We start from the raw sequence: 18,499 nt of genomic DNA, 5'->3' as shown, positions 1-18,499 counted from the left end.
CTTGACCTAGTTGACATTTATCACACAGTACATCCAACTACTGCAGAATTCTCATTATTTTCAAGTGCACATTAAACATACACCAAAACAAAAAGGGCCTCCAAACAAGTCTTTATAAATTTAAAAGGATTCAAACAATTTTAAAAAATGTTTTCTGACAATAACAGAATTAAACTTGATAACAAAGTGATAACAAAATGATAAATAAAAAAGTTCTAATACTGGGAAACTTGAGCAGTACACTTCTAAGCAAAATATAAGTACAATGGAAACTAGAAAATACTTTGAACTGAAAGAATGAAAATACAATATGAAACTAAGTAGTGCTTAGAGGAAAATATATAAGCTTAAATGCATATATTAGAAAAAGAAGAAAGGTTTAAGACTGGGAAATTTTAGGGAGGAAATGATGTTTTGTATTTTAAACCAGAGATATATGTCTTCTGTGTTGAGAATGACTTCAGATGGCCAGTCTTGAAGACAGGGAGAACAGGAAGAGGCTGTTAGAGATTGTAGTGAATAAGGTCCAAATAAGAACCAAGTAGATGAACAGAGAGAAAAACATCTCACATATGTTGAATGTAAATCAGGAAGACTGTGATAATTTGATTGGTGGGGTAAGGCAGCAGGAAGAGTCAAGTTTGATAATAGATTTCCAGTGGAAATAATGATCAGTTGAGTTCATGGTGTATGGTGCAAGTGGTACTCATGTGAAATCCTGGTGGCAACGGAAATGTGAGTTTGAAATTAGGCAGAGACCTCTTTCAGACATGGATATTTTGAATGATTGCTCCAGGCAGGCAACCAAGGAAGGGTCAGCTCCAGAGACTCCTTTCCCTAGCATCTCCCCTCATCACCATGCCTTACTTTTCCACCTTTTCAAGGGACATTCCATTTGAATTTGTTCACCAAACTTTATCCAGTGTCCAACATGGGATGTGCATACCCGGACATGAAGAAGAAAGGACCACACAGCTAGCTTAAGTCAATGTCAGTTGTACCCTCAGAGCACAAAAGAAGTGCTGTCCATTTGAGGATCCCAAGTCAGAGAACATTTAATGCGGAAGGAAGTTTGAATGAAAAATAAGGTAGGTCAAGAAAGAAACAGTAGTTCAACTAGGGAGAAGTCCCCTTAACAAAGACACAATTGAGAATGTCCATGATTTGTATAAAACTGTTTCATAGGATAACAACCTTTTATCGTTTAGACCTATTAAGTACTCAACACTTCTAGAGGTACAGGATTTCACTGATTAGATTCAACTCCATTTTAAGAGATTCTTTAAAATGTCAGTCTTCTGACACTTTTGCATTCCCAGATGCTCAACAAAGGAGTAATTAATCTGTTGGGCTGTGACAATGAGAAGCAAGAAGGTACTTAGGGTACAATCATTGCTTGTAGAATTCTGTGCACATTACTAAGTATGGGGAAGTGGACATTTGTAGAGCCTAATTATTTTAAGATATATCTTAGAATGTCAAAAGAAAGAGCAGATAAATGGAAACATCTTTGTTTTTAGGACTTAATGTCTTTATTAGAACTTTTATGTAAAAATCTGTCTAGAAAAAAGTGTAAGACTTCATTTGTCTCTAAACTCTTGCTAGATGCTTTATATGCTTTGTCACTAACCACTCTTCTTTGCCACTAGCCATATTCTTCTCTTTTCAAAAACTTCAGTGATGACCTAGAGTCCAGAATCACTTGAAAAGTAGAGACAGCTATTACAGTACTCAATTCAACATTTACATTAGGTGTTTTTTTTTTGGTTTTGTTTTGTTTTTAGCCCTTTCTCTTTTATTCCCCTCTACCTTCTTTAGGATAAGGCTAAGAGCCACTCCAGTACTCTTGCCTAGAAAATCCCATGGATGGAGCAGCCTGGTGGGCTGCAGTCCGTGGGGTCGCTAAGGGTCGGACACGACTGAGCGACTTCACTTTCACTTTTCACTTTTCACTTTCACACATTGGAGAAGGAAATGGCAACCCACTCCAGTGTTCTTGCCTGGAGAATCCCAGGGACGGGGGAGCCTGGTGGGCTTCAGTCTATGGGGTCGCACAGAGTCGGACACGACTGAAGTGACTTAGCAGCAGCAAGAGCAGAAATGCAAAGGAAAATTTAAGGTTTCTTAGAAGTGGTGAGTAGCAAGAAAAGGTTCAATGACAGAGGATTTAAACTAATCATTTCTGACCATGGATCTCTGTCTTTGTACCCTATCCATTGTTCCTTAAAGATGCTTGGTACTAATACTTCTACATACTACCTTGAAATTAGAAAAGCCATTAGCTATTTAATAGTCTATTTAAAAAAAAAACCAAAATCAAAACTTGAGTGCCAACCCTAATCCAAGTGTATCTGAGGTTGCAAAAAATAATTAAAGCTCTCCAGTGATCAGACAAATCTAAAGGATATCTGAAAGGGCATGTATTTAAAGCTGTTGAATCTCCTTCACTTTACTCCAATGGTTAGACAAAGGGGCAAACCTCTGCTAGGTTAGGCTACTTATCCACTGCTAATAACATGATTCAGACAAATAGTCGGAGTCCTTAAATTACTTCTGGTCTATGATATGTCGAGAATGCTTCTCAGGATATTATTTACCCTTTTACCTCTGTCCTCTTCTACAAAGTACACCATTTTTCCCAAGCAAAGCTTAAGTCCTGAGTATTAGGATATTCATCCAGGGTCAGTTCAAGTTAGTTTCTACTCACTTAGAGAAAAGTATTTTCTATGAGGTTAAAATCGCAGAAAGCATAGGAAAAGACAAGACCTTGCCAGGCCCCGCTGGGATTCGAACCCAGGATCTCCTGTTTACTAGACAGGCGCTTTAACCAGCTAAGCCACGGAGCCCGCCCTGGCGAAATATTTAGTTAGGCTTTATTTGAACATAATTTCATATGTCTCTCCGCTATAATAAATTTAGAAACTGGTTTGCCAGGTGATAAAAGGAGCGGGGGGGGGGGGGGGGGAAGCAACCTTGTGTCAGTCAAAACCAAAGAAAAATGTTTTTTTTTTGAAGAATAAATGCAGGTATTAGATTAAGATGACTATCTCCTCTTGAGAAATTGTTTCAGAGTGGACACCACTGGATTCAACTAGACTATAAACTCTGGCAAGGGCTGTGTGTGTGGGGGGGGCAGGGGAGGGTTGTATGATGTGTTAGGGGGTGGGGGAGTGTGTGTCAGAGACCTTTGTTGAAGCCCAAAAGATAAAATGAAATGATCTTCTATTAACCATCATATTGTTTTAACCACACCTGCTCTCTTCTAAATTAGTGTGTTGAAGGAGGGGTTCCTAGTCAAAGATGCTGGTCAAAAGCATATATCTGACACAGGATTTCTGAAAGAACAGTGGCGTGATGCACTGTCAAATCACCCTCCAGAATGGTGGCATTTATTTCTCCACTTCAGGAATGTTGACTTCTAATGGCGTACAGCTGGGTTGGTCTCTGAGCACTATCCTCAAGAGAAAAGAGGAAACCTTGCTCAAGAGTACACCGACCCTTGACTGTAGCTCAAATCCAGCCTCAATTCAGAATATTACTAAAGGGTCATTTCACGTTCAGATATCCTGGTAAGCTGAACTGAGGCTTCTTTTACAACATCAAGTTCAACTTCTGCTTCTTCCTAATCCTGTTTCCTTCACCGTCTCATTGCGGTCGATTCTAAGAGTGATCCCAATAAGACTCTAACACCATCTTACACCAGGCTCAAGGAGAAGCAGTTGGTTATTCTGAGGAATTTCAGCAGCAGCCATCCCCAGAAAAGGCTGCTGCCAGCTGGAGCTGCGATGAATCAGCAGAGGCGGCCGGGTCGAGGAGGGGGTTAAGGGGTGGGGGTGGAGGAGGAGGCAAGCTCTGGCCCTGGAGCCCGCCTCTCCCTTCTCCAGGCCTCGTGGCCTCCCCTGGGTCACTGCTTTGGCATCTCCATTTCCATCTCAATGTTTATTTCCCAGGGAACTGACCTTTAACACAAAGCAAGCGACTGCAGTCTACCATCTAAGTCTGAATAGGGCCCAGGTTCTCAAAAACCACTTAAACATACCAAATACCTGAGTAGAACCAGAATGTCAGGTACTACTAATAATATTCTGCTATACAAGCTTTCAGAATTTTCACCAAAGAGCAAAACAAATGAAGACATCTATCAGTTGATTAAAAGATGTACAAAGTTAGTAAAAGGTGCTGAAGGGCCAGAAGAATCATTTATATGTATGATATTAAAAGAAAAATTTTAGTGAAATGGAAAGCAAGAAAAAAATGGCAGATTCAGCCAACCAAAAAATATGATTCTCATTTCCAGGAAAAAAAAAGTGAATACCAAGTATTATATTAAAAACTTTATTTACTAGCAGTGCATATCCAAAAGAAACTATGTAATATACATAGACACATATGCAAACAGGTCAGTTGAGTTCAGTCCCTCAGTCCAGTCTGACCCCACGGAGTGCAGCACCCCAGGCTTCCCTGTCCATCACCAACTCCTGGAGCTTGCCCAAACTCATGTTCATCAAGTCGGTGATGCCATCCAACCATCTCATCCTCTGTCATCCCCTTCTCCTCCTGCCTTCAGTCTTTCCCAGCATCAGAGAAAGATTTTTCCAGTGAGTCAGTACTTTGCATCATGTGGCCAAAATATTGGAGTTTCAGCTTCATCATCAGTTCTTCCAATGAATATTCAGGACCAATTTCGTTTAGGATTGACTGGCTTGACCTCCTTGCTGTCCAAGGGACTCTCAAGAGTCTTCTCCAACACCACAGTTCAAAAGCATCAGTTCTCTGGTACTCAGCATTCTTTATAGTCCAACTCTCATATCCACACATGACTACTGGAAAACCATAGCTTTAACTAGACAGACCTTTGTGGGCCAAGTAATGTCTTTGCTTTTTAATATGCTGTCTAGTTTGGTCATAGCTTTCCTTCCAAGGAGCAAGCATCTTTTGATTTCATGGCTGCAGTCACCATCTGCAGTGATTTTGGAGCCCCCCAAAATAAAGTCTCTCACTGTTTCCATTGTTTCCCCATATATTTGCCATGAAGTGGTGGGACAGGATGCCATGATCTTTTTGTTTTTTAGTTTTAAGCCAACTTTTCACTCTCCTCTTTCACTTTCATCAAGAGGCTCTTTAGTTCCTCTTCATTTTCTGCCATAAGAGTGGTGTAATCTGCATATATGTGGTTATTGATATTTCTCCCTGCAATCTTGATTCCAGCTTGTGCTTCATCCAGCCCAGCATTTCACATGGTGTACTCTGCATAGAACTTAAATAAGTAGGGTGACAATATACAACATTGACATACTCCTTTCCCTATTTGGAAGCACTGTTGTTCCATGTCTGGTTCTAACTGTTGCTTCTTGACCTACATACAGATTTCTCAGGAGGCAGGTCAGGTGGTCTGGTATTCCCACCTCTTGAAGAATTTTCCACAGTTTGTTGTGATCCACACAGTCAAAGGCTTTGGCATAGTCAATGAAGCAGAAGTAGATGTTTTTCTGGAATTCTCTAGTTTTTTCGATGATTCAGTGGATATTGGCAATTTGATCTCTAGTTCTTCTGCCTTTTCTAAATCCAGCTTGAATATTGGGAAGTTCAGGATTCATGTACTGTTGAAGCTGGCTTGGAGAATTTTGAGTATTACTTTACTAGCATGTGAGATGAGTGCAACTGTGCAATAGTTTGAACATTCTTTGGTATTGCCTTTCTTTGGGATTAGAATGAAAACTGACCTTTTCCAGACCTGGGGCCACTGCTGAGTTTTCCAAATTTGCTGGCATATTGAGTGCAGCACTTTCACAGGATCATCTTTTAGGATCTGAAACAGCTCAACTGGAATTCCATCATGTCCATTAGCTTTGTTCATAGTGATGCTTCCTAATGCCCATTTGACCTTGCATTCCAGGATGTCTGGCTCTAGGTGAGTGATCACACCATCGAGGTCATCTGGGTCTTGAAGATCTTTTTTGTGTAGTTCTTCCGTGTATTCTTAACACCTCTTCTTAATATCCTCAGCTTCTGTTAGGTACATACAATTTCTGTCCTTTATTGTGCTCATCTTTGCATGAAATGTTCCCTTAGTGTCTCTAATTTTCTTGAAGAGATCTCTAGTCTTTCCCATTCTATTGTTTTTCTTTATTTCTTTGCATTGATCACTGAGGAAGGCTTATCTCTCCTTGCTATTTTTTGGAACTCTGCATTCAAATGGGTATATCTTTCCTTTTCTCCTTTGCCTTTAGCTTCTCTTCTGTTCTGAGCTATTTGTAAGACCTCCTCAGACAACCATTTTGCCTTTTTGCATTTCTTTTTCTTGGAGATGGTCTTGATCATTGCCTTCTATCCAATGTCGTGAACCTCTGTCCATAGTTCTTCAGACACTCTATCAGATCTAACCCCTTGAATCTATTTGTCACTTTCACTGTATAATCGTAAGTGATTTGATTTAGGTCATACCTGAATGGTCTAGTGATTTTCCCTACTTTCTTCAATTTAAGTCTGAATTTTGCAATAAGGAGTTCATGATCTGAGCCACAGTAGCTGCCGGTCTTGTTTTAGCTGACTGTATAGAGCGTCTCCCGGAGAAGGCAATGGCAACCCACTCCAGTGTTCTTGCCTGGAAAATCCCAGGGACGGGGGAGCCTGGTGGGCTTCCGTCTATGGGGTCGCACAGAGTCGGACACGACTGAAGCGACTTAGCAGCAGCATAGAGGATCTCCATCTTCGGCTGCAAAGAATATAATCAATCTGATTTCAGTCCACTGGAGAAGGAAATGGCAAACCACTTCAGTATTCTTGCCTTTAGAACTCCATGAACACAGGTCAGTTAACTTCCAAAAACACTACTATCCCTAACTTAACAGGAACAGTCGTATTGGAAAGGAAGGAAGAAGTAGAATCCAGAAAAGAGCAGAGGGCGAATAGGGAATTAGCTCCTCTGCCGGCCCTTCCCTGGGTTGACCCCTGCCCGCAGGGTTCACCTCGTAGTTAAGCCTCTCGGAGGGGGTTTCCCGCCTCTTTTCACAGCGTTGTCCAACCCGGGCCTCTGCCCCTCCTCTCCTTTCAGATCCCAACGTTCCTCTCCGGTCCAGATAACTGACCTGACTCCCGACACCACTTGGTTTCAAGGTGGCCAGTTTAGAGGCCCTTGAGAAGTCATCCCAGGGTTCTTTCGCTCCCGCTGACCTCAGCCTGTCTGTAGGGCGCCACCACGTGTTTGATGACCAACACTGCAACACCAAGACTCATTCCCGCGCGCGGAGCCGGAGACCTGGGGGCTCACAGCTGCTGATTCCTGGCGGCGGGGCCGGCAAAACCATCCAGAGGCCAGGCGGCGACAAGGTTCAGGTTCATGGGACCCGAGGCTTCCGAGGGAAGCTTAAGGATCTCCACGAGTAGAGAGGAGTCTGGATCTTGCGCGCCGGAGCCGAGTCCTTCGACGCTTCTGGAGGCTTCGTGGTCAGTTCTGATGCACCCGTCGCGGTCTCAGGAAGTCCTGCCTGGGGACGTTGGCCTGAATCTTCTCGGGTCAGAATCCCAAGTTTGAGAAAGCTTTAAGCTTTTCTGGAAGAAGGCAGAATGAGAAGCTTTTTCATCCATTTTCTCGGCCAATGAGGTAAGACAAGAAAAAGAATGGAAGTAATTCGTTCTTCCCACCATAAACTGCAAAACAATGCTGTTTAAGTGTCATTTGTAACTTGAAGGGCAGGAGTGTTGTCCTGGCCGGTTAGCTCAGTTGGTTAGAGCGTGGTGCTAATAACGCCAAGGTCGCGGGTTCGATCCCCATACGGGCCAATTTTGTCCTTTAAGATGGAAAACCTGGCGTTGAAACTTCTTTGCAGAGAAGGAGAGTCTGCAAACTTCCTTGCTAGCGGGTTCTAGAACCTGCTTAGGCGGAGTGAACAGATCCCACTCCAGTTAACAAAGCAGAACGATAGCGGAGACCTGGCAGCTAAAACGTACAACAGAGGGCCTTTTTAAATTTCATTTTGTTTTGTTTTCCGTAAGAAAACTTTCTTGGAGAGAAAAAAAATTAGAGGAAAAAGAGGAAAAAAAAAATCAATATCTCTAGAGTGTTTGCTCTCAATATATCTCCTTTCCTTATTGGGGAACCAAGAAAAGGAAGTGAATCACTAAGTAATAGAGTAAAATTGCTGGAAAGAATTGCCCTGCCATAATAATACAGTGCACGTGGCTGATGCTCAAGAGTTTTCCTTACCTGGGATAGGAGTTTTCAGATCCATGTTACATATTCAGTATTAGTGGTGGGATTAATATTAATTGAAAATTGAAGCAATTAATATCCTGGGGTATAAATCAAGATGCTATAAACTTGGTTTTTTAAATAGGACGGTCCTCAGAATATAGCCATCCAATAAAAAAAATGATCAACACCGATTTTAAGGAGCAGTTCAGTGACAATGAAAAGGAAGTTCTCTAAGGTTAAATGATCAGAATGCTGACTCTAAACTCTGTCCTCGGTTATTTGTAAAACGAGGATGATTGTAAATTCACCCCATAAATTAGTTGTTATGTTTAAATATGTTAATTCATTTAAAAAACATAAATAGTCTTTGGTCCACGATAATGGCTAAATAAGATTTTATTTACATCTGTGATGTCTAAATAGAAAGTACTGAAAAACTGGAACTGAATTATTGCATAGCAACCTTAAAAAGCATGTCCATTTTATTCTCACAACACCACATTCATTCCCAAATTCAATGTATATTTTTTTCTACCTGTCCTAAGCATCAGCTCATTTTTTCCACCTCAGACCTAGTTCCTCATTTGTTCATGGAAAGCTTTATTCATTACTGTTCCCTGGGTTCATGTAGAGCTTTTTCACATTGAGTTTTTTTCTAGCTCATTATTAAGGTTATATGCACCCCACTCCAGTACTCTTGGAAAATCCCATGGACGGAGGAGCCTGGTAGGCTGCAGTCCATGGGGTCGCGAAGAGTTGGACATGACTGAGCGACTTCACTTTCACTTTTCACTTTCATGCATTGGAGAAGGAAATAGCAACCCACTCCAGTGTTCTTGCCTGGAGAATCCCAAGGATGGGGGAGCCTGGTGGGCTGCCGTCTATGGGGTCGCACAGAGTCGGACACGACAGAAGCAACTTAGCAGCAGCAGCAGCAGCCTTTCATTTATCACTAATATTACATTTCCATTATTTGCTCTTGGAAGGAAGCTCTTAATTTTTGCTCAGGGATGGGTGAGTGGGTGTTTAGATGGATGGATTATTTTAATTCAATTATTCTTTGAAAACACTGCTGGTATTTCTTCCAAGCACTTATTATTCTCATTCCCAAAGAGTTTGCAGGTAGAAAGACTCTTTTCCCTTCTCTTACCATCTTTTACTGTGGTCTCCAATTTCAAATATATCAAAATCCTTACTATTAAATGCTCCAATTTGCCATTTTCATTTATTTGTCTTTTTATTTATTTATTGGAGGCTAATTATTTTACAATATTATATTGGTTGGTTTTGCCATACATTGACATGAATCCGCCCTGGGTGTACACAAGTTCCCCTTCCTGAACCCTCCCTCTCACCTCCCTCCTCCCCTTATCCTCCCTCTGGGTCATCCCCGCACACCGGCCCCGAGCACCCTGAAACATGCATAGACCCTGAACCGGCGATTCGTTTCACATATGATAATATACATGTTTCAATGCCATTCTCCCAAATCATCCCACCCTCACCCTTTCCCACAGAGTCCCAAAGACTGTTCTATACATCTGTGTCTCCTTTTGCCATTTTCATTAAAAATGGTTTTTGTACTTGTTACAAGAGTTTGCACTACAAAATGCATTTGCATTGGTTCCAAGAAGGTATTTTCTGAAAGGCAAGGTTCATTCTTGACCTTGATAGAGTTTTTTCTTTTGTTTCCCTTTAACAGAAGCGGACCCAGTATAAATAGGAATGATATTCCCCTTTGTGATAAATTATACGTCAATGCAATTGAAACATTAAGGAAGAGGAGTGGTTTGTGAGGGGGCCGGTTAGCTCAGTTGGTTAGAGCGTGGTGCTAATAACGCCAAGGTCGCGGGTTCGATCCCCGTACGGGCCACTTTTAAGTCCAACTGGGATCACCAACAATGTGAAGCAAGAATAAAACCAAATTTGACCAGTTTGTCAGCGTTTACAGCTATCTTTAACATTACAGCCTGAAGCACCTTAAGCAAAATGTTCTTTGCTTTTAACATAACCTCTTCTCTCAATCATTAAAGTGTGATTATGACAATTTAGATCCCCTGCCTACCTCTGAACTTATAACAGCCAGCAGGGGAATGCTTTTGCTTATCGTTTTAAACCTAAATTTGTAAATCAATAATTTATAAAGGCATAGGATTTACATATTCATCTTAGACTACTCATAAATTGCCCTGGAACTTAAAATGGGGGTAGAGTCTCCTGAGTTCTTCAATTTATGCCTATGAATAGTGGATATTGGAACAAAAGCAGTTTTTTTTAAGAAGGAAAATGGGTGAAATGGAAACCAGTTAGTAACCGTGACCAGTAGTAAAGCACATTGCCACCCGGTTGCAATGTGCTTCCTGTACACTAAATCTGCAGCAGTAAAATCTCCAGTTCTCAGATCTCCTTGTCACTAGGATTTCCTGTGTCACATAGCTTTTGCTGAGCAGATGTGCTTGTGTAAGACTCAGTTCAGTTCAATCGTGTCCCGACTCTTTGTGACCCCATGGACTGCAGCACGCCAGGCTTCCCTGTCCATCACCAACTCCTGGAGCTTACTCAAATTCATGTCCATCGAGTCGGTGATGCCACCCAACCATCTCATGCTTTGTCGTCCCCTTCTCCTCCTGCTTTCAATCTTTCCCAGCATCAGGGTCTTTTCCAAGGAGTTAGTTCTTCGCATCCGGTGGTCAAAGTATTGGAGTTTCAGCTTCAGCATCAGATTTTCCAATGAATATTCAAGACTGATTTCCTTTAGGATGGACTGGTTAGATCTCCTTACTGTCCAAGGGACTCTCAAGAGTCTTCTCCAACACCACAGTTCAAAAGCATCAATTGTTCGGCGCTCAGCTTTCTTTATACTCCAACTCTCACATCCATACATGACTACTGGAAAAACCAAAGCGTTGACTGCTGCTGCTGCTAAGTCACTTCAGTCATGTCCGACTCTGTGCGACCCCATAAATGGCAGCCCCCCAGGCTCTGCTGTCCCTGGGATTCTCCAGGCAAGAACACTGGAGTGGGTTGCCATTTCCTTCTCCAATGCATGAAAGTGAAAAGTGAAAGTGAAGTCGTTTAGTTGTGTCCTACTCTTTTCGACCCCATGGACTGCAGCCCACCAGGCTTATTCATCCATGGGATTCTCCAGGCAAAAGTACTGGAGTGGGTTGCCATTGCCTTCTCTGAAAGCTTTGACTAGACAGACCTTTGTTGGCAAAGTAATGTCTCTACTTTTAAATAAGCTGTCTAGGTTGGTCATAGCTTTTCTTCCAAGGAACAAATGTCTTTTAATTTCATGACTGTAGTCACCATCTGCAGTGATTTTGGAGCCCCCCAAAATAAAGTCTCTCACTGTTTCCATTGTTTCTCCATTTATTTGCCATGAAATGATGGGACCAGATGCCATGATCTTAGTTTTCTGAATGTTGAGTTTTACATCAACTTTTTCACTCTCCTCTTTCACTTTCCTCAAGAGGTTCTTTAGTTTCTCTTCATTTTCTGCCATAAGGGTGGTGTCATCTGCATATCTAAGGTTATTTATATTTCTTCTGGCAATCTTGATTCCACCTTGTGCTTCATCCAGTCAAGCATTTCACATGATGTACTCTGCATAGAACTTAAATAAGCAGGGTGGGTGACAATATACAGCCTTGACGTACTCCTTTCCCTATTTGGAACCAGTCTGTTGTTCCATATACAGTTCTGTTGCTTCTTGACCTGCATATAGATTTCTCAGGAGGCAGGTAAGATAGTCTGGTATTCCCATCTCTTGAAGAATTTTCCGCAGTTTGTTGTGATCCACACAGTCAAAGGCTTTGGCATAGTCAATGAAGCAGAAGTAGATGTTTTTCTGGAATTCTCTTGCTTTTTCCATGATCCAATGGATGTTGGCAATTTGATCTCTGGTTCCTCTGATTTTTCTAAATCCAACTTGAACATCTGGAAGTTCATGGTTCACATGCTGCTGAAGCCTGGCTTGGAGAATTTTGAGCATTACTTTGCTAGTGTGTGAGATGAGTGCAATTGTACTGCAGTTTGCACATTCTTTGGCATTGCCTTTCTTTGGGATCGGAATGAAAACTGACCTTTTCCAGTCCTGTAGCCACTGTTGAGTTTTCCAAATTTGCTGGCATATAGAGTGCAGCACTTTCACAGCATCATCTTTTAGGATTTGAAATAACTCAGCTGGAATTCCATAACCTCCGTTAGCTTTGTTCATAATGATGCTCCCTAAGGGCTACTTGGCTTTGCAGTGTAAGACTGGGAGAAATGAATATTGTGAGATAAAGGCTGAATAGCTCTTCTGACATATGTCAACATAAAGAGGTAAACTGAGACAAGTTCAAATTACCAAAAATAGAGTTTATTCAGGAATAGCAAAGGAATTACAATCCAGGAAACTCATGATATATAGCAAGGTAGGTCTATTGAGGTTTTGAGGTGGTTGTATTTATGATCAAGAATGCAAAGAGGGGCAAGTTCAGTCAGATTAGGGGCTATTCATTGATTAGGAGATAAGTCTCTGTCTTCTGTAAATTAGGCATTTTAGGGGAAATAAGTCTCTTAGCTCTTACCTCCCATTCTTCAGAGGGTGCATATGTGACATTTCATTTCATATCCTCTGGTTTGATTTTAGCTTGAAATCCTTTCATACATGCAAGGTTGTTGGGGGTATTTTGGATTATGTGCAGCTACTGTCTAGGATTTTGTGGAACCAGAAGTGGCAGCAGTAAGATTTCTGTGGAAGCATTTTCATGGCTGAGTGCTTCTGGCAGTGTAGTGTAATCTATACTTGATTCTGGTCTCCAAGAAACTGTGAATGCACAAGAAATCCTTTTTAATTTAACCTTATTTGTGTGGCTTCTATTTTCTGCAACTAAGATCCCCGATTAGTTAACAACATTGTCTGTTGCAGTTATGGTAAATCTATACAGTGGGAAATAAAGGCCAAAATAATGCCGTTAAAAAATACCATGATCTATATTTGAAATAAAGTAAAATTTAAAGGAGTTTAGGCAATTGATGGAATATAAGAGAAGGCCTTAACATTGGGAACACTGTAAATGACTTCTGACTTTTTAGTTAGCTTTTGCATGGTGAGATCAGTCTACAGTTTCTACTCCTTCATGGACTGTGATCGTTTTGCTCATCTCTCTAATTGATAAATATCATATTTCTCTTTTTTCTCTCCTGTGCTATCCCACAGCCATAATAATCTTTTCTCTTTACCCATTCCACTGATTATGATCCTTGTTTCTCCTTTTATATTTCTATTCCTGTCCACATTCCTTGATTTTCTTTCTTCCTCAGCACTCCATCCTAGTACCCTTACCTACCATTACACTATCTGAGAGACCTTCACATTTCTACCTCCATCCTACTGTTCTACTCTTTCATTCACATAAACTTCATACCCAGATATCAGATTTCCCAAGACAACTTTCCCGGACCAGGCCTGTTGGAAGTTTGTCGCCAAACCTTTATTGATGACATAATGCTTCATGTGGTCTATGCCCAAGGTCTTGATAACTTATGCGCCTTAGATAAAAGGCGCCTGAGAATTCTCACTCCAGCCCTCCTTGTTACTCACATATGATTTTATAATATATATTATATATTTATAAAATATATAAAACTGGTAAAGTCTGAACCATGGTTGGATACTTGATGATCTTATTTTTGGTATTATTTTTAGATGTGATAATGATATTGTGATTATGTTTTTCAAAAGCATCCTCATTCTTAGAGATGCTTAAGTTTCAGCCTTTTGTCAGTCATATAGGAGCTGGGCAGAAGGAAAGTATCAGTAACACTGATTCTCTATTTAAAATATTGATATTGTATTCATTATAGTTTTTTGCATTAATTTTTACTTAAAAAATACTTTCAAATGTTATTGTCTCTTTTGCAAAGCTTTTTGGAAGTCTCCTAAATTTTGTGCCCGAGGCAAGTGTCTAACTCATCTTAGTTGGGGCTGTGTTAAATTTATCAGTGACACCTGTCTGAGATTCAAGCAATGTGTCTGAAGGAATGAAGGCTGGGTTATAGGTTAATAACATTGCCATGAGTTGATAGAAGGTGTGAGACAGGTACATCGAATTCATCGTACTATTTTTGCATATATACTTTTGAAATTTTCCCAAACGATTTCTCTGTGAAACCTTCCCAACCCATTTAGAAGGCAGGGCCTAGAACAGAGTAAACGCACAAAAAGCTGTAGAAATAACCACAGAGACGCAGAAACCTCCCAGGTTCCTAGAGGGGACCTGGAAATAAGGCCAGTGAAAGTAAACCATCCTGTCTCTCTATTCGACCCCAGAGGCCTAAGTGTTCGCGGTCTTGTTTTCCTGGCAGCAGGCCTCCGCGATCTCCGCAACAAACGCCCTGAATCTCGTGCCCAAGCAAGACTGCCTGGACCTTCCAGGCAGACAGAGAAGGACCGGGCTTCGCAGCTTCAGACCTGACAAAGGCAGGACTTTGGTAAATGTCCAGACACCGAAGTCTGGACTAGAGCTGGCCCCCGTGGCGCATATTCTTGCCCAGAAGCAGCAGTTTGCAAAAAATCAGGAGGTGTCAGCGGGCAAGGATGAAAGCAAGTAAGTTTCGGCGCTTTGTCCCCGGACCGCAACACAACTCCCGCGGGCCTGGACGCTCCCCATCAGCAAAGTCCATCCGGAAGCCATCCGGAAGCCGCCTTGCCTTGTGGACGGTAACAGGTAGTCATGGTTTCTGGGTGTGGTTGTGAGGGGAGGACACATGCAGGGAGAGATTCAGGCGCTTGAGCGACAGGTGCTGGAGAGATCACGTGCTCGAGATAATGATACCTAGTGGGGAACCGTTACCCGGAAGGCAGAAATGTTGTGACTGTGTCAGGCGCACTGTTTGATGATTCTGGGCATCAAATAAATATGAGATGTGCAGTGGTTGGGGGGTGGGGGGGTTAGTCATCAGAAAATAGCAGTACATCTCCACAGCCAGCCTGCTCTCACCTTAGAACCACTTGGAGGGCTTTTAAATTTCCCAGGTAATGCCAGTTTGCAGCAGGTGGAAATAACCACTGGGCTACTGTCCGACCCAAGAAGTGCATCTGACTCTTTGTTCTTCTGGGCAGAAACCATTCTTCTAACACTGTCTAGTCGAAGCCGTGAGGCCTAACTGGCACTTAATTTGTGTATAGAAATTCTCAGAAGGAAATTTATCAGCAGGGTACTGAGATCCAACACACGGATAATACAAGGAATGAGTAGAGTGAGTTCTTATTTTATCCTACTTAATCTGAGGCACTCAGCAGTATTTTTTTCTATGTTTAAGCAGATTTTTATTCAATTAAAAAAATAACAGATCATTTTGTAGTTTAAAAATCAGAGATATTTGAAGATATGGTTGAGGATATATTAGCCCGCAAGTTTCAGCCAGGTTATGGCATGTGTCAGAGTTTCTTTTCAAGGCTGAATATTCTCCCATTGCATGCTTATGCCACTTTTAAAATATCCATTTATTCATTGATGGGCCCTTGGATTGCATTCACCTTTTGGCGATTGTGAATAATGCTGGCTGGTATTGCATATGAGTTGGCAAATATTTCCACAACACCCTGCTTTAAGTTCTTTGGGAGCGTATACCCAGAAGTGGAATGGCTGGATCATGTAATTGTACTTTTAATTTTTTGAGAAACTGCCATACTGTTTTCCATAGCAATTGCCCCATTTTACAGTTCCACCAACAAAATGCAAGAATTCCTTTTTCTTGCCAAGATTTGTTATTTTCTGAGGTTTTTGATAGTAGCCAATATGGGTGTGAGGTGGTACCACTGTGAGTTTGATTTGCATATGCTTAATGATTAGTGTCATCACGCATCTTTTCCTATGCTTATTGGCCATTAACATATCTTTTTTGGAGAAATGTTTGTTCAGGTTCCTTTCCCATTTTTCAATCAAGTTGTTTTTTGTGTGATTGTTTAAAAGATTGAATAATCTCTTGGATCTGCTATTTTTTGTAGTAATGGTAGATAAAAGAGAAGGTATGCTCAGAAATACGTCTTGCATCATGTTCAGTTCTTCTGGCTTTTTGAATGTGTGTATAAAGAAGGATTCTTGTTTTCCAGATGGACGAGGTGGAGAGAGAGTACAATCCCAGGTAGCAGAATTGTAAACAAATGTAGGTCTGAGAAACAGCCTGCTGACCTTTGCTAAAGTGTATAGCAACAGCAGGTAAGTCTGGCGAGAAAGAGCATTATAGATCTTGTAGGAGACTTAGAGGTGCATCTTGTAGTCTAATGTCATCCAATAGAACTTTGCATAATGGTGGAAATGTCCTACATCTGTGTTGTCCACCATGGTAGTCACTGGCTACCTGTGGCTATTGAACACTTGAAATGTGGGTAGTACTGTTGAGTCTATTTTACTGAATGTTGATTAATTTTATTAGCTTCTTTCACCACCTGTGGGGAACTTCTGGAAACAATTTTAAAAGCAAGTGACTTCTCTAAAAAATAAATTATGGAAGGGAGGGTCTGTGACTTGGCTGGCATGCTCCATCAACTCTACCCTCTACTCCTTTTCTCTTCTCTCTTCCTATCTGGAATTCAGACAAGACTCCTGGAGGAACAGCAGCTATTCTCAATCTATGGTAATGAAAGCCACTGAGCAAAGACAATTGAGCAAAGAAGACAGAAGCAGCCTGGGAACTTCATGGCATTCTTGACCAGTGGTGCCAGCCCTGGATGATTGACCTCAGGACCTCTTGTTAAATGACATATGCTAACTCCTTTCTGTTTAACCCACTGCAGTAGAATTTTCTTTTGCATTGAATCAAATTCTAACTGATGATATGGCTAATGTGTTAGTACCTGCTTTGGGCCAATGGACTTCTAAGAATTTTTATGTATTAACTTTTTTTTAAAGCACGTATATACTTTAAAAATTTATTTATTTTTAATTGAAGGATAATTGCTTTATGTACTAACATTTTTAATCCACACAGTGAATGACTTTATGAGATAGATGAAAGGAGCAAGTGGCATTAGTGTCACCTGGAAATTTGTTAGAAATGCAGGTTTAGGGACCTGACCCCAGACCTCCTCAGGCGGAATCTCTGGGAACAGGGCCCACAGTCTGTGTTTTAATAAACCCTCCAGGTGATTCTAGTGTCTACTGAAGTTTGACAACTTTATAGATAGGGTATTTTTACTGTCCCATTTTACAGGTAAGTAGACTGAGCTGAATTTAAGTCACTTGCCCAATGTCACACAACTAGTAAGACTAACTCCTAAGTCTGTGTTTATAGCCACTGTGTGACATCACATGTTGAGAATTCCTGCTCTAGAGTAGTAGCCTTTAAAATTTGAAAGCATTCAGTTCAGTTCATTTCAGTCGCTCAGTCGTGTCCGACTCTCCGCGACCCCATGAATCACAGCACACCAGGCCTCCCTGTCCATCACCAACTCCCGGAGTACACTCAAACTCATGTCCACAGAGTTGGTGATGCCATCCAGCCATCTCATTCTCCGTCGTCCCCTGCTCCTCCCGCCCCCAACCTAGCATACCCCTTTGAAAAATTATGTACCCCTTGTACATTTTTAAATCAGCATCTAAAAATTTCAAATCATAAGTTTAAACAGTTGTAAAGAATGTGATTTCCAGTACATTGTAATTTGTGGCATTTTAAAAATGTGTTCCATTACTCTTCTAAATGAATCTAAATACCATAGTGACTATTTGGTTAACGGACTATCATCTATTAAAAAAAATAAATTTTCTTTAACATTTGACATTTTATATCCTCTCTTTTGTATTTGAACTTGTATTTTCATTCCCCCACTCCACAAAAATACATTGTATTGTAACATAGTTTTTTTTTATCTACTCTGTTGTACTTCTTGGTATGACTGTAGAGCTTTGAGTTAACAATTTGTTTCCTGCATTGTTATTGCAGGTTTTGTTACAACAAATCACTGTGAGTGTATTAATATCTTGATAAGTTATAAACATAAAATAAAACTGAATTGCAAACTCATCTCTTAATGACATGGATGGGACTAATATTTTCTAATTAATTTGAATATCCATGGATGAGTAGTCCTGTTGCAAGACTGATGTTGCAAGGTTCAACATCAGTTTTATGTCTATTTAATTATTAGATATATGAGATAATTAAGTAGTTAGGAATTAAAGGAGTTTTGCAATATGAATGCAATTCTAATTTTTCTCAGTTCAATTCAGTTTAGTTCAATCGCTCAGTCATGTTTATCACATGCTAAAACCACATTATCATTAAAGTTTTCTGTTAGTCTGTTGTTGACAATTG

At 40.8% G+C, this 18,499-nt stretch overlaps 1 long non-coding RNA gene and 3 other non-coding genes across 4 annotated transcripts; 3 read left to right on the top strand and 1 right to left on the bottom strand.

The window, feature by feature from the left end:
- Positions 1 to 2,772: 2,772 nt before the first annotated feature.
- TRNAT-AGU (transfer RNA threonine (anticodon AGU)) lies at positions 2,773 to 2,846 on the bottom strand. The gene has a single exon. It is a non-coding gene; the product is annotated as a tRNA-Thr (tRNA).
- Positions 2,847 to 7,708: 4,862 nt separating this feature from the next.
- Positions 7,709 to 7,782, top strand: TRNAI-AAU (transfer RNA isoleucine (anticodon AAU)). The gene has a single exon. It is a non-coding gene; the product is annotated as a tRNA-Ile (tRNA).
- A 2,211-nt stretch (positions 7,783 to 9,993) lies between these two features.
- On the top strand, positions 9,994 to 10,067 carry TRNAI-AAU (transfer RNA isoleucine (anticodon AAU)). Its single transcript has one exon. It is a non-coding gene; the product is annotated as a tRNA-Ile (tRNA).
- Positions 10,068 to 14,489: 4,422 nt separating this feature from the next.
- LOC129543763 (uncharacterized) lies at positions 14,490 to 18,189 on the top strand. The gene is made up of 3 exons (XR_008683324.2): positions 14,490 to 14,910; positions 16,299 to 16,404; positions 16,783 to 18,189. It is a non-coding gene; the product is annotated as an uncharacterized LOC129543763 (long non-coding RNA).
- The last annotated feature ends 310 nt before the right edge of the window (positions 18,190 to 18,499 follow it).

Source organism: Moschus berezovskii, chromosome 23, assembly GCF_049115385.1.
Source record: "Moschus berezovskii isolate FMDL1 chromosome 23, NW_MosBer_1.0, whole genome shotgun sequence".
NCBI classification, from domain to species: Eukaryota; Metazoa; Chordata; class Mammalia; order Artiodactyla; family Moschidae; genus Moschus; species Moschus berezovskii.
The sequence above is the reverse complement of the archived record's forward strand: the minus strand, read 5'-3'. Positions and strand labels throughout refer to the sequence as shown.